Here is a 16,271-nt window from a genome sequence, read left to right on the forward strand (position 1 = left end):
TGACCTTTCTGTTTTCAGATGTGTTTTCCAACATGTAATCGTTTGTTTGTTATGTCTCTCAGTATGGAGTAAGGAAAGCTGGGGGAAGGGGCTGTGAATGTGGGGGCTGTTTTTTGTTCCTTCGAGGCTCAGAGCATTTCATTTTTATATTTAGGAAGATAACCCCAGAGGAAAAATCCACAAGACTGGCACTGAAAAGAAACCAAGGCACTGGAGCAGCTAGACATCAACTTCTCCCAAAATGAGAATCTAAAAATTTGACTTAAAAAAAAATCTGTTGCAGAAGGGGGCTCCTGGTGTGCTGGTAATGCCCTTTATCTCCATCTAGGTAGTTACATGGGAAGCACTTTTAAAAAATAATTTATCAAGTTTTTACTTATGAATTATGCCCCCTTTGGACTATTCAATTTAAATTAACATGTTTTTTAAATCTGAGAAATAAGAAATGTCTGCTATATGTATATCACTGTTTTCTAAACCTGTTACTCTTTATAAATTTTAAGCCAATATTTTTATGAAATTGCACTAAAAAATTTACAAATAGCTTGATTTCAGAGTAATATAGATTCTGAATCAAAATGAAAAATGCTTCTATCAGTTATTTAGAAGACAGCATTATTATTGCATTATTGTTTCTAAAACTCTGCAAAAATAGGCATTTGATTTGAAAAGACTTTTTAAGCTCAAAAATATTTACTTAAGGCTTGAGACTCCTATTAGAAATCATTTTATTCCAAATGAAATATTTAAGACGTTGAATTCAAAAGTGAATTGCTGTCATCAGAGAGATACTGGTTTTAAACTTTTTATTTTTTCTCCGTAAAATATTATCAGGCTGCTTTCATAGTTATTTAGTATTTCACCAAGAAACCAAAGACTAAATTGACCTCATTTAATCAACAGCTGCTATTGGTGGCATCAGACCCCCCAGCCTCTCTTTGCCCCTTTCTGCTCGCCCCATTTCCCCTACCCAGTCCAGATGAGAGAAATCAGGATTCCCAGCTCAGGAAGCCATTTCCTGGTGATCCCCTTTCTTAATGCTCCCTCCCTGACCTCCCTCTCCTACGCTAAGGGACACTTTATCACCGGGGAACAGTGGCCCAGTCCAGTCGCACTGCGCACCAAGAGGAGGCTTCGCTGCTGCCTTACTTTATAGGCCCTTCCGCGGTTTTATGATAGGCTGCAGTTGTTGGAATGTTTATAGATAATAAACAACTAATCCATTTCTTGCCTAATGAATTGCCCCACCCGCGTACCAATTTAATACTCGTAACTAGCTCCAGAATCAATCTGAGCCAGCGACGGGGGTGACAGAGGTGGGGTGCGAAATCTCCCAGCGATACCTGCGGTAAGTCAGTGCCCTCTAATCCCAAATCTGCACAGGCGGATGCCCCACTTTCCAGCACTTCTCTCTCGCGGGGCCCGTTATCAATTGGGATTCTGTCCCACCCGCTCCTCTCTCCACTGCCCCAAGGGATGGAGTCAGAGGGCGCTCGGCTTGGCGTCTGAACGCGCGACCCACGCTGCCCCTCGACTGGCGGCCCAGACGGACGGGGCAGTCCGGGTGGCAGGCTGGTGGCTGCTGCGGCTCCTAATTCGGCCCAACTGGCCTCTTCAGGCTTGGGTAGCACTCGGGGCTGTGAGAATTCTCCTTGCTCTGGAAGGGATTCTTTCTGACCTCGGCCTGAGCGCGCGCTCTGGCTCAGCTATTTCCTTTGGGAGGCAGGATGGGGAGCGGGAAGTGCACCATGTAGTTAACACTTCCGAATCCTGGCTGAAGGCAAGAAACAAAAGTGTGTTCAAGCGCCCAAGGGAACCGGAAAACGCGGAGCATCTGCCAAAAGCCTTCCAAGAACAGAGGAAACCCACGCCCGCTCCGGGAGGGAGAGGCTCTTTTACAGCACTACCTCTGGCGGTAGCCGGGGCCAGCGGGGGTGTGACGAGGCTGGGGCCCGGAGGCCTCGGGAGCCGGGACCGGGGCCTTAGACCCCATGGCCTTTCCCGTTCCGCAGTCGCCCTTGGACCAGTGGGAGTACAAACTGCGGGGCCCAGAGGACTCCTTTGCTCCCCTACTAGAACCATTTCCAAGTGACACTCGCTGTGTTTCGAATGCAGAGAGCTCTTGTGCTTAATAGTGTGAAAATTCTGTAGTCTTGTTTTCGTAAACTGAGTTTCTAAAATTAATTTTTATACTACTTTCCAACTGAACTGTTTTCAGAATCTCTTCTATGAGCCAGAGAAAATATTGTTAGAAATATCCTCTGCATACCTGTTCCACCCAACTATATGTGATTTCTTTAGTTATAAAGAGTAAGTGCAGACTTTGTTGGGCCAGTATTTATTTTCCTAGGTGGACAATTCTCCCCAAAACTGTGATAGAGAACACTTGAATTGCTGTCAATTCCTTTTTCTTTTAACTAATCTAGGTCGGCAATCCCATTTTTCATTGGGGAAGGGGTACTTCCAACCTATCATCCCATTCACAAATATTTATTTAATGACTACAGCTTTAGGCATTGGAGACACAACAGTTTAAACACATGCACGCAGGCACACACACACCTTCTAGAGCTTCTTTTCTAGAAGGAAGGGTCGGAAATATGTCAGGACTTATTTTCTGGTAGTTACTGAGATGTGACTTCTGATAGAAGTACAAGACAGAGTCCCAACCTCCTGACTCAGACTCTCTCTGTCACCTAAGAGCTTCCTTTACTTTGTGTTGTTGAAATGACACTGCCTTCCTCTTCCCATCCTTTTCACAATGTAAACGATATCATCCTTGATAGCACATACAAAAACCCCTCTCTTTTTCCCCACAGACGCCATTCTCTTCTGTAGGGTATGGGAAGAAGGGCACTTCCTGTCATTCCCAAGTAGTCATGGTCATTTTTCAACCCTGAAGTCATCCATTCGAGACTGTTAGGCTTCTCTAAGGGGCATCTCAACCCAGTGGATCTTCAGCAACACCAAGTCAGCTTCAAGACAAAAAGAGGTTGTGTTCTTCACTGAAAGAGAATTTCCTCCCCACATCAGCTCTTGAGTTTGAATCTTGTGCTTGCTTGGGATTTTCCAGTCCTTGTCCCCTAAAAAAAGGTGGAGTTATGTGGAGAGCATATAGCAGTTTCTGAACCACTGGGTTTCTTCAGGCTTGGCTGGGAGATAATCTCTCTCTTTCTCTCTCTCTCTCTCTCTCTCTCTCTCTCTCTCTCTCTCTCTCTCTCTCTCTCTCCTTCCCCTCCCCCTTCTGAATAGGAGTTGGTCTTTGAACTCCTGAGCAAGGCAACCTGCAAGGGGGAGTAGTTTTGCTTTGGCCTCTGCTTCTGCCTTTACCGGATGCTAACACAAAAATATCATTTTAATTATTCCTTCATGAAAAAGAGAATTAAAAATGACAAGCAAAGGGAACCTCTAATAAGAGACAATAGCAAAAAGCCCACTGTCAGCTGTTTCTTTTCTGTTTTTTATTTGTTTGTTTGTTTTATTAGAACCTGCCTCACCGGAAATATAAATAAATAAGAACACAAAACATTGACTGGTTTTTCTAGCAGTGATTGTGTGCTTGACTGATACACAGAGAAAAGAAAATTCTCGGTTGTTTAATCAAAGGAAGAAGAAAGCAATTTGTACAGAGTTTTAGAAAAAGGAGCACAGCGCACAGGAAAAGGCTGCCTGGACGCTGAGTCTCTTCGCGGAGGCAGAGGGCTCGAAGGAGGAAGTCTGGGAGTGAGAGGTGCGGCCGCCTCCGGGCCACCGAGAGAAAACAGACAGAGACGGGAGCCCACAGTGAGGAGCTGGGCTCGGTTTTATTTGATCACCAGAGAAACAGAAAACTCAGCGAGGCATCGATGTCTGCATTCTAAGGAAGCGCTGAGAACTTTGAAAAGTGTGTGCGCTTCGGGAGCCTTCGGTAGGTGATGGGCCGAGGAGGTGCCTCTTACCTGCCGAAGGTAGAGCAGCTCCTGCCTGTAGACCGCGCCACAACGCAGATGCCGTGAGCGCCCTCACTCTCCAAAAGCTGTGAGGGCGCCGGCCGGGTCGCCTCTCTGGAGGTGCCTCAAATGGAACCCAGGGCGGCATTCTTCAGCCACAAATGGCGTCCTGGATCTCTCTCAGAAGGGTCTTACAGCCCGCAGAAAAGAGAAAATGCACTTCAAAGACCTTTGTGAACTGTAAATGGTAAAAGCTTAGATGGCAGTGTTACTACGTACATTTGAAAATATCCTATAGAAATGCAGAGACAGTCTGTAAGAAAACACTAGGTAGGGAGCTGGTTTTATTTTCTTACTGGTCTCTGTCACTCCTTTAAGTTCCCATTGTCATCTGCAGTTAGAAATAGTCTTGTTTTCTTTGTAAAAGTTAAGTTGTCTGCAAACTTGGCTTTGAAATTAGTCAGGAATCACTCCCCATTCAGAAGGACAAAGCTACTATATGTTCAGAGGAACGTTTCCGGGCCAGTTCTTCCAGGGCAAGCTGGAGGATGTAAAATAATTTGAACATAGTGAGTCATAGATAACTCAGTCTTACTTCTCACTTTAAAGTAATGCAAATACTAGCCCCAGTAGACATTTTCCTTTCATTTAAAAAAAAACTGCAGTCGTCAAGTAATCTGCCCATTCATTCTTGTAGAGAGAATATAATTCTAGAATTGTATCATCACATTTCACAGTAACTTTCTGGGCAAAAATAGAGGCAGTGAATTTCAATGTGTAAAATAAACTAATGCAGCGATTTGAGGGCTTTCCTGCCTGAAAGGAACTCAGGATGAATAAAAGTTGGGTATCATTACTGTTACTAGTGACAACAAAAGACTTTTAGAGTAAAAGTCATTCGAAATAGTTACAGTTAACATGATCAGAAGAATGAAATACTTATATCAAAAAAGGGAGATCCATGTTGATTTGGAAGGAGGAACTCTGTCCAACAAGGTGTGAAGACTGCCCGCTCTCTACTGCCTGTCCTAACCGGGCATCTGCCCTTCACCCTCTAGCCTACAGCCTCAGTTGTCAGAGCCTGAGTTTCCCATCTCTGCCCTTGGCTGTTCACTGCTGCATCCCTTGTCTTCTTCAGTAATCCTTCCACTGCACTCTCTAGCACCAGAGTACCTTACTAGTTCCCTGAAGTGATGACCTAGAAACATTTCTCTACTTTCCACTGCCTTTCTAACTTACTGGGTTTTCCTCAGGCTCCCACTAGGTCCCCAGAGTCATCAGCACTCTGCTTCTTATGGAGGTGCTAGTGGGTGGTTTATTGTGTTCTCTGGTCCAACCTAAGAGCTGCCCTAAAGATGATGCTTTCAAGGCTTAAGAAAAGGTAGGTTTAGAAGTGGAAATTTTAGGAAGTTTTGCTACAGGGAAAAAGATTGAGAGGGGAAAGTTTGCTTGTAAAGGCCCTTTTAGCTCTAATAATGTCTTGTCTTCTGAGGCTGCTTCTACTGGTTAATAAATTCAGTTATTATCACAGTTAGAAGTAAGAGCCTTTCTCTAAATGGAATTTTAATATGCTGGGCATGGAATCCCTGCTCTCACCTATTCAGGGGGCTCAGATGGGAGGATCAAGTGAGCTTTGAGGTTTATCACCAGCCTAAACAACACAGCGAGACCCCATCTCAAAAAAATACACATGAAATTTTACTTAGAAGTCTGATAACTTAAATCAGTTAAAATTACCTTCCCCAATTAAAAGGAGAGAGATGGACTTATAACCTTGAAAAATAGCCCAGTAACTTTCATCCATTCTCTTTCACTCCTTTCACTTGGGCTCCTAGGAATACAATTGGAAAATTATCATTTTGCATGAGGCCAGTATAAAAGATATCACCATCATTGTAGACATAAGAAATAACTACTTAGAGCTAGAAGTAAATTGTGTAATTAGTAGATTTAACAGTGACCATGGTTGAGAGCAATCTCATATATGTATGTAAAAATGTATAGTTAAAAGATCCTAAATTCATAGATTATTCAATATATTTATGATTTTGAAAAGAGTTCAATTTTATATCTTCCTTGAACTCAGGTCTAGTAATGTGACCATCTGTGTTGAATAATGTACACTGGGCAAGTCACAATGAGAGGTCTGGGAAGAGAGCCACAGGAATGAAATGCTGTGAAAGTTGTGAAGATATTTCCCCTTGTTATCCCCATTTGAAACAGATCAGGCTGCAAAGATAACAGCTGCAGGAATAACTGAGGACCATATTCATAAAATCAAAGGCAAACAGGCCAGATGGCAGCCAATCAAAGGAACTCAGGGCCGAGAAGATTACCAAAAGGCAACAAAACTTTTGTAGAGTAAATATCTCTGTATTTTTGCTAAAATGTAGACATCAAATTAAACTTGCAATCAATAAAGTATAAAATAAAAATAAGAGTTTTTTAATCTATGGGGAAAATAATTTTCTTGGTTGAAGATTTCATGGGGTGTTCAAGTTGATCTGTCGTTGATCTTGTCTCTCATCACAACATCTATGCAATCCAGAAACAGCAAGTAAGAGAAGAGAATCTCTGCTTCAATTACTTCCTGAAATTTTAACAAATTTAACAAAGCCTCATTGTCCATTCTACTTCGAAGTGAGCTACTCTTTCAGAGATGGCATAATTATTTAGGGATACCCTTTTCTGTATGTCATGCCCATCAAAACTAAGTGCTTCCTACCAACCTCAGCAGCATTTTAATATCTCATTTGAACAATATGTTTATCTGGTAAATGTTACTTAATGTCTCTTTGAGTAGCAATTTAATTCATTTGTAATAATGCATACCCAAAGTCTGAAAAAAGATCCAAGACAAAATTTATCAAAATTGAAAATAAAAACTCAGTTGGTGATTCAATTCCTGTCTACAGTTTAATCTCACTCATATATGAATAAATTGTAATTTATGAAGTTTATATTTATGAGACTCCAAGTGAGAGACTCAAAATAAGTTTGAGTGTGTATTTAGTTGGGCAGGAAACAGTCATCAAAAAAATAACATAAACTAAAACTATATTACAATTCTGGTGGTTTAATGAGCTACTAAAATCTGAGCCTAAAATATTAGTATTTTTCACTGCATTCTGGGAAAAAAAACTGAAAGGATAAATGCTGGTATAGATAGAAGTAATCTAAAAAACTTTTAAAACTTGAGTTTTCTAGGAATACTTATTATTCCTACAAAAACGGGCCCACTGTGATTAATATTTAAACCTTAGACAATACAAAATTAATCAGAAAAAATGTTTTATTTTGTTTTTTTGTTTTTGTTTTTGTTTTGTCCCAGGGATCAAACTCAGGACCTTGCACTTGCAAGGCAACTGGAAGAAACGTTGAGCTAAATTCCTGGTCCCAGAAAAAATATTCTAATTCAAAAGGCACCTACGGGGGATACAGTAACACTCTATTTTATATAGTGTGAAGTAAAGGGAATATCTGGTACCTAATCAATCAGTTTGAGCCACGAAAAACAGTCAATGTGATAGTTAAAGTCTCTTTAACTAATAGATTTTTGAGGGATTGTAATTTACCTGGAATGGTTCTCTCCTAATCAAATAAACCTTTTGATTCAATACATCAACATTATTATGTATTCAATGACACTTTAAATTAGAATTATTAGGCACAATATTTAACTATGAATGAAAATTTACTTTTAAAGCTTGATTTTAGATATTACTTTTATATGAAAAATTATCTGATAACCTTAGCATTTTGGCTTGAAGCATACATTTGGAATAGTTATAGGAAACCATAGGATATTTGGAAGCAGTAACAAGGTGGGTGGGCTGTCGTGTCATTTCTAATATGTCTAAAGTGAAATGTAGATGGTCGCAATTATGAAAAAACGTTTCAAAGCAAACATAGTTTCAGTGAACTTGGAATGCCGCAGCAATGAGAGATTTCTAAAATGAAACAGAATCATCCATTGCAAATCAGTGATTTTGTTAATTTTTGTATCAGCATATGTATCAGAACCAAAGGAAATATGGTAATATGTGCTGGGATCTGGAACATATTAAACTATTGCAGTAGAACAATGAACATCTGCATATGTAATTAGTCATGCCTTAATTTCCCTTTAATGGCTATGTATGGGGAGGAAGTGTTTGCAAAAGCCCACTGCTTAGTTTTTTACCCTTCTTAATTGAGGAGGATGGAGGAGGACACTCAGTCTTACCGTTGAATAGTCTGTACTGAACTGGAAAGAACAAGTTGAACAGTTGATCAACAAATATTTGTGTGAAATATTTCTAGAAAGAAAACAAGGCACACAGTGTCCATAAATGAAAAAAGGCTATATAGCAATAAAATGTCAACTATCTATACAGAAGCAAAATGCATAGCATATTTTATATGAAATATTAAATATTTATTTGCTTTTAATGAAATATCTCTGAAAAGCTATACAAGAAAAGGATAATACTGGTTGCTTCTCGGAGGGAACCTACTTGGTTGAAGGATAGATTTGTGAGAGAACAATTTTTACATACACTTTTAAAGTTCTTGGATTGCAGATATGAAGAAGTTTTCACAACCGAATAATTTAAAACCAAGAAAAATAACATAATTAAGTACATAGTTTCTGACCTAATGGTTTAAGTAAATGGACACCATTTTACATTAGAATTCTATGGAGGCCTTAATAAGGATAGGGGAATCGGGATTGAATATTAATAGACAGATAATGTTTGTATAGATTGAAAGTAGTAGGGAATATTCTAGGCAGGGAAGTTGACAATAAGCAAAAGTTCAAGGGAGGGAATTATAAGACACTGTGGTCTCAGTATGCAGGACAAGCTGCAAGTGATTTGGGAGCTATGGCTGCAGATATTAACCTACAGATTTTGAAGGCCTTGAATGGCAAGATAAGAATTTTAAGCTTTAATAATATAAGCAGCAAGGCAAAGAGAAATGGAAGCAATGTATCTGGAGTAATGTTGTAGGGACACATGAAATAATATTTTTCCTCAACTACATCCTCTCGACATTAAAGGCATACTGGAAGGAGTCCGTCCATGGCAAGGACAAGAGCAGATAACTGATGAAACAAAGTCCTCAGCAAAGTACAAGAAAATGGAATTAACCACAGGTGGAGGGACTCCTTTGTAGAAAAGATGGACACCCCCCCCCCCCCGTAGCAAGCATCAAGAAAAGAAAACTACAGTGTAGAGGTAATGTTGATTACAGGTGAGGAGAAAGAAAGCAGATAATATTCAAGTCTGGGCCCTTCCCTCTCATCATGGTGTTGAGGATTATGACGTTGGAATAGCCAGTAGGGGAGTACGGAGAGTAATCAGGGACATCTCCCTCAAGGTTACAACTGCAGTGTTCACCACCACCACCACCACCACCACCACCAGGCTGAAGGCAGAGGCAAAAATGCATGCAAAAATGTAAATTAGGGTTACATAGAGCCTGGAGCAGTGAAATACAGTTAGCTGTATATCTGCCATTTTGAAAACCCTCACAGAACATGAGCTAAATGCAAATGTTTAAAGTCAAGAGGAGGTCGGGGATGTAGCTCAGTGGTGCCCCAACTGCCTGGCAAGTGCATGGTCCTGAGTTCCATCCCCGGTACAGAGAAAAAACAAAAACAAAAACAATAAAGTTGTGTAAAAGGGATCACATTTGTCTTTTATATTACATGAAAACAGGATATATGATTTACTTATGCATGTAAACCTCATACCCAGTAAGCAATCCTTGTATGGTAAAACATAATTTTTAAAAGGCTTGAGGTATAAAAGAAAGATTTTCAGTTAGTTTGGGAATCTCTCTAAAATTGTGTGAAATACTCAAGAGATTTTGGTGACCACAGATCGCCTCGTGGGAGCGTGCCATGAAACGGACATGGCTAAGAGTTCGTCTGGTGACTCCTGTCCTGTCAAGGTGTTTTAGAAGGATAACAAACCAGGAGGGGGCGGACCTGGAGCGCGACGAAGGCCACAGGTTTTCTTCCCACCACCAGTTTCAGAGCTAAAGCAAGAGGAATGGAGAAAAGCTTTTAACGATATTGGTGATAGACAAGGTAGAGCTGCAGGTCATTATTAAGGCCACTCTGGGGCAACCAGGAAAGGAAAAGGAAATTTAAGGGCCTGCTGCCAGGATGTCTGAGCTCTCCGCTGACCACAGGGAGGCCACCTTCTTCTCTCTCCTTCCGCCAAATGAGAAGCCTGCCTCTCAACAGGCCTGAGGGGGAAAGATACGAATCCAAAGCCATGTAGATGGTAATCAAGATTTATACTAGTACACTTAACACGTTTAATAGTTTTGAAAGTGTAATCCAGATATGAGTATCCAGATAAAGGATAACTTCTGGTCAGAGACTTGGCGGCATAAATCAAGCAGTTCACAGGAGGCAGTGTTGATAGGACCACTGTAATTCACAAACAGACGTTTTAATAAGAAAAGGCTACACATTGTGTTGCCATGCACTTCCTACAGAAATCTCTTTCTCATTTAAATATGAACACATCTCCATTGTATTAAATAGCATCACGTATCATTTTATTTAATGTGATAAATTATAGTTCAGTACAAAAATTATCACAATTTAAAAAGAGGTATATTTCTGTGATTGCTATGTTTTACAGAGGATCAGAAGTCAGTCTGTCCTCCTTACTATTTTTTAATTAAATCTGTCTATCAGATAGCCTAAGCCTTTAAAGCCATATATCCTATTTTAATTTTAAAAATTCTGGTTGTGATCATTGGGTAGGGTTAAACTTTCATGTAAAATATGGGAAGAAAGGAGGTAAGAGAAGGTCATATAGTGTTACCTGATAAAATGAGACAGTAATATTTAAAGTGAGGTAAGCGTTACACCGATTTATGATGTATTTTATCTACAGAAGAAATCATAGTTTATCGTGGTGTCATTCAGTTCGAATCATCCGCTGTATATCTTTGACTTTTTGAATGTAACTGTTGAAAGGAAAAGACTTTCAGAGATGTGAGCTATGAGACAGATCAAAAGCTTAAAGCAATTTTGCTTTGCTAGTTCAAATATATTTTTATTGAAACATATTTTGTTGTCATGCATGCATAAAATTATCCAGCATTAGTCAAGGGGGTGAAGGTCCCAGAGTCACTGGGTGTTGCTAACAGAAAGGTAAGAATTTAGATATTCCTATAAATTTTATAATCTCCAAACTCTGCTTTATAGTTTTTTGTTTTGCTTGCTTTAACAGTTCTTTTCTATAGGTAGTATCTTCTATGGAAAATAGAAATAAATTCATTAGAGTCACCGACTAAATTTAGCAGTAAACTTAAGGAACATAAATCTTTATTAGATAATAGAAAGCATGAATTAGAGTGTTCCATATCCTACATATGCCAGTGTGTAGTTTTTAGTTTTTTTCTTTTCATTCATATTTCTTTGTTGTTTCCAACTGATAGCACTGTAACTAGTCATGAAACACTTAAAATTTCTTAATTATAAGTTTTTTATTTTACTTTGATAATGATTTGCTAATTTGTTAGGACTATTTTATTACTTCAACTTCAGATTTCCCCAGTATATAATATTTCTTCCCGTTAAATATTTTCAGACTATTGGAATAGTTTAAAATTATAGGTTCCAAGTTATTGAATTATTGAAATAGATTTTATAATTTCTAACATTTCCATTTCCAAAGTTGACTTTGGACTAGAATTTAATTGTAAAAATAAACTCTTAGAAAGGGTCATTAGAATCTTATATACAATTATAGTTTTGCACATCAGATAAATTGTTCAGTATTGATATATGTGTGACTTATTTATTTCACTTAAGAGTATACCCTCGGGGCCGGGGATTTAGCTCAGTGGTTCGGTGGTCTGCCTTGCAAGCATAAGGACCCAAGTTCAATCTCCGGTACCCCCCCAAAAAAGAGAGTATACCCTCAATATGAATCTGTTTTCCTATAAAATACTCTAATTTCTCATTCTTTATGGCTGAGTAGTATTCCATTTTATAGAAAAACTACATCTTCTCTATCCAGTCTTCAACATCCCAGTAATAAATGTAAGTGTGCTGTATACCTAAAATGTACCAATAAAATCAATGAGGAAAAAAAAAGAAAGGGTAATTAGAATTATTAGGAATAGAATTAAACTAAATGAAGTCTGAACACAAGAAGTTAAACAGTCTGAAAATTAATGCCAAAATTTATATTATATAATTTAAGAATATCAAGTTAATTACTTAGCAAGACCCTATCTCAAATTTTAAAACTTTAAAAATGTTGAAAAGGGCTGGGGATGTAGCTGAGTGTGAAGGCTTCGGACTTAATTCCCAGTACCAGAAAAAACAAACAAAAAATATTCAATAGAAAAGACAGGTGAGACAAGAAGAAACATTCTACTGCCTCCTTCTGCACTTGTAAAGTCTATCATCTCTTCATTGCAGATTTTAAAGGTTATAATTAAAAAGCCATCAGAGTTAGTTGGGTTTGCTGGTGTCCACTTGATCACCTTCATCCTTAAGAATAAAAGCCTAGGATGTGTTTTGCTCCCGTCATCTTGGGTGTTTTCAGTAGGGCTAATAATTTGAGGTCTTAGGAAGGGAGAACAAAGAATTAGGGCTCACACATTAAGTGCACACTTTCCAGAAAAGAATTAGACACCTTGTAAAATAGAAATTCTTCACTGCTGTGTTCTCACCTTCTTTAAAGTGGAACAACAACATAGATTTTCTTGAAAGGATTTAAAAAGCAATACAGTAACATAGCACTTTTAGTTGATGTAGCAATTTATACAAGGACGTTGGAGATTCATATAATATTTAGCATTTAAAGAACAACAGCTTGAAAGGATCTGATGCCCTGTATATCTTATCCAGGCTTTATTAGAATGCTTAGTAAAGGGCTCACTTCATAACTCACATCCTTTCTTAAAGCAGTAACTATAAAGCAGCAAACATGTGACAGATGTGTGTCTGTGTCTGTCTTTTCTGCCTTGTTTAAGCTTTTTAGAAAGTTTTAAAAAAATTTAAAAGAAAATATCTTATATTAACATACATTCCTTTCTGTTCTTTAGAAAAGCTTGCTTAAATGTAATATTTTCATTGGGAACATCAGAGAAAATATTATAAAAGTTTCTGCATTCAATTTAGGCCACTCCATTTTCAAGTCACATGTATTGCAGCTTGACAGTCAAATCCTTTTAAACATTTTGTCATATTTTATATTTTGCAATTTCAAAGATTTGCTTTCAAATCTTCTCCCCCCTTTTTGATACTCTAGTAAGGTGAACATATTATTGACCAGAGGTTTTAAAAACAAAAAAGCATCTTATAAAAATTTTTAAAAGTAATGAGTCCCAGAACATCTTACATCTTATAGAATTCTTGTAACTGATGTAAGTATCCAGTATATATTCTGAGTCGAGACAGTGCACATAGAGTATATGCTAAAACAAAAGCTGAGAACTAGACTTTATAAATAAAAACATCCATTTATTAAGAGAAAATTGATTAATTCATGATATATCTCGAATATCACTTCTGTGGCTGATGGTACATTAAATATTTTCGTTTTAAAACCTAAATAACACTGTGAACTCTTTTGATTTCTTGTTTTCAGATATGAATTAAATTACTACACTGCTAAAATTTCTCTAATTCATGTTTTGCTCATTTAGTCCATAATTAAGTAGTAGTTAATTATTCTACCATAAACAATAACAATTTAGAGCAAACTAAGTTTATGGAAGTGGTGAAAATAGTTTCAAGAAAAACTCCCCTATTTAAAAAAGGTATAGATATAAAAAATGAGAGATTTCTACTCTGCTTTCAATGTCGAATAGAGCACATATTTTTTCCCTTTTCTCTTAATTATATTGATTATGTTACATTCTAATTTGGACTCTAATATTACATTGTAGTATAAATTATAACATGGCATAATAATTACTTATAAATTTAAATATTTTATGTTCATTATGTTAACTATTACTAACACTGTAAACATTTAATAATTTCATATTTTGTTGTCATAAAACACTATTTCTTGCAACATAATACGATTGTGACTTGAGGAGCTGCTTGGCTGCTTCACCATCCCAATTCCCTACTTCCTATCTCTTCCTCCTTCATTTTCTGGGAAAGAAGTTTTTCATTTTCGTCGTGGTTTTATTTATAGGCTTTTGCTTTTCACGTATATTTTAAGGTTTGCTCAGTTAACTCTTCAAAGGTCTTATGTTACCTGTTAGTTTGTATTTTGTTCTGGGAACTGCTTTATTGTTTAGGAAAGTTTTTGTAAATTTTACCAATGAGTTCATTAAGTATCTTCAGTATATGGGCTGCAGAAACGAGCACTTCATTAAGTATCTTTAAGTCAACCAAGTCCTCCAAACTTCTGATAACTCTTTACTACCAGAGAATAGCACTTCCTTTTATAATAAATTTTGATTATAAAATAATGGCTATAAGTGACTTTAATGGTCATATTAATGTTTCATTACTGACATAATCTTTTGGTGTATTTTTCTTAGAAATTTTGGCTGTAGTTATTCAACAAATATATAGCTTGGTTAAAGCATATGCAGTGATAGACTTATTTATGAGAATGCATCAAATTTTAAAATTTCATCAGCAAAGGACAGGATGTTTTATAAGTAACCAAAAGGAAAAATAAAAAAACTCTAATGTTATGAAACTGAACCAAAATGGTGAATCATCAAAGAATGTTTTCAAATATATCTTGTTCTGAGGACTATCCTCCAATATTTCTTCCATTTAAACATTTTAAAATTGTAAGTAATTGTATTTTTAAAATAAACACAAAGCAAGAAAGTCCCTTCTTTGTCTTAATTTTTTATCTATGCCTACTTATTCCTTCATCCATCATATACCTTGACACTGGTCAAAAATCAATCACTTGCTCATGTAAAAAAATTATTGAAGGCTTCTAAATAGCCTGAAAAGTTGATTTATTGTTTACACTTCACTTTAGTAATGCTACTTTTCAGAGAAATATCACTGTGACCTCATAATTCCAAATGAACAGACATGCTTTTATTTAAAAATCCTATTAAATTAATCCTATTAAAATTATGTTACTTAAACACTTCAGTAACCATAATAAAATATTCGTAATAATTAAGCCAACTAATGGCTCAAATTAAACTATTATTAAATTTTTAATTAGTACCTGATGTCAAAATAAAAACTCAAGTCCAAATGATGCATAAGGAAAGGTTACTTGAAACTAACCAATTGAATAATTGCCATAGGACCTAATGCATTTCCCTGTAAGAGAAAAGCCATGTTTCCCCTGTTATTTTGTTATTATGTATACATTTCTAATCACAAGACATAGATGTTTTGTAATGGATGATGTGTTATGGATTGAGGTAAACCATCAGTAAAAGTGGCAAGATATATTCAACATTCATTCGGTGAAATAGTGAAAATAATTGCAAAGCTATTATCATTTTGGATTCTGATAATGTGTTTTTTTATCACTGTAAAAAAAAATCTAAACCTTCCTGCCTATTACATTACTACAATTCTTTCGTCAGAAGACAGTACAGTGAAAATCTGCAATAGCTTTCAATGTGACTTGATGAATAGCAAGAGACCTTAGTGGAAATGTTGAACTCCTTCATGATTAAAAAGCAAACCTTTAATGTAGTTTTTGTTTACCATGTCATAAGTGCAGTGTTGGAAGTTACTGCCAAAGAGTCATTGGAACAGGCTTCAGTAAGGCAATGTCAGCCAGCCAATGCTTTGAAAATAATTCAGTTCCTCTAGCCTTATGACTAAAATAATATCCAGTGGCTCCAGCCCCAAGCCTGGTTAATGCATCTGTCCAGAACACATAATTACTTGGTCATAACATTCTCCCGGCCACCAGCCAACAAACCAATCAGCATTTCTTCCCAACTCACTAGAATTTTTGCTGTGTCAAAGTGTTTGATCTCTAGGTTGTAAAATGCAAAAAAAAAAAAAAAAAAAAAAAAAAAAAGCACTGGAAGGTTTTAATTTAGAATAGTTTTTCATGGAAATTAAATTTGAAAAGAAACATGTTTTGTTGTCATGACTAATGTTGAGATTTTAATTTGCTATCTTTTTGCATATTGCACAGTTTATGTTTTACAAGACAAGATAACATCTTTAGCATTTTAGTGAGAAGATAGTCTAAGAACAAAATAATGATGTATAGCCAATTATTATTTATTTTCAAAATATTAAAAAACTGAGTGACAAAACATTACCATTTTGTTTAAAGTAAATATATTGTATTGCATGATCTGATGTTCATGTATGTGCATATATATTATATATATATTATATTTATATATATTATATAT

This window comes from Fukomys damarensis, unplaced genomic scaffold (genome assembly GCF_012274545.1).
Source record: "Fukomys damarensis isolate Sample0158 unplaced genomic scaffold, DMR_v1.0_HiC HiC_scaffold_18, whole genome shotgun sequence".
Taxonomy (NCBI): domain Eukaryota; kingdom Metazoa; phylum Chordata; class Mammalia; order Rodentia; family Bathyergidae; genus Fukomys; species Fukomys damarensis.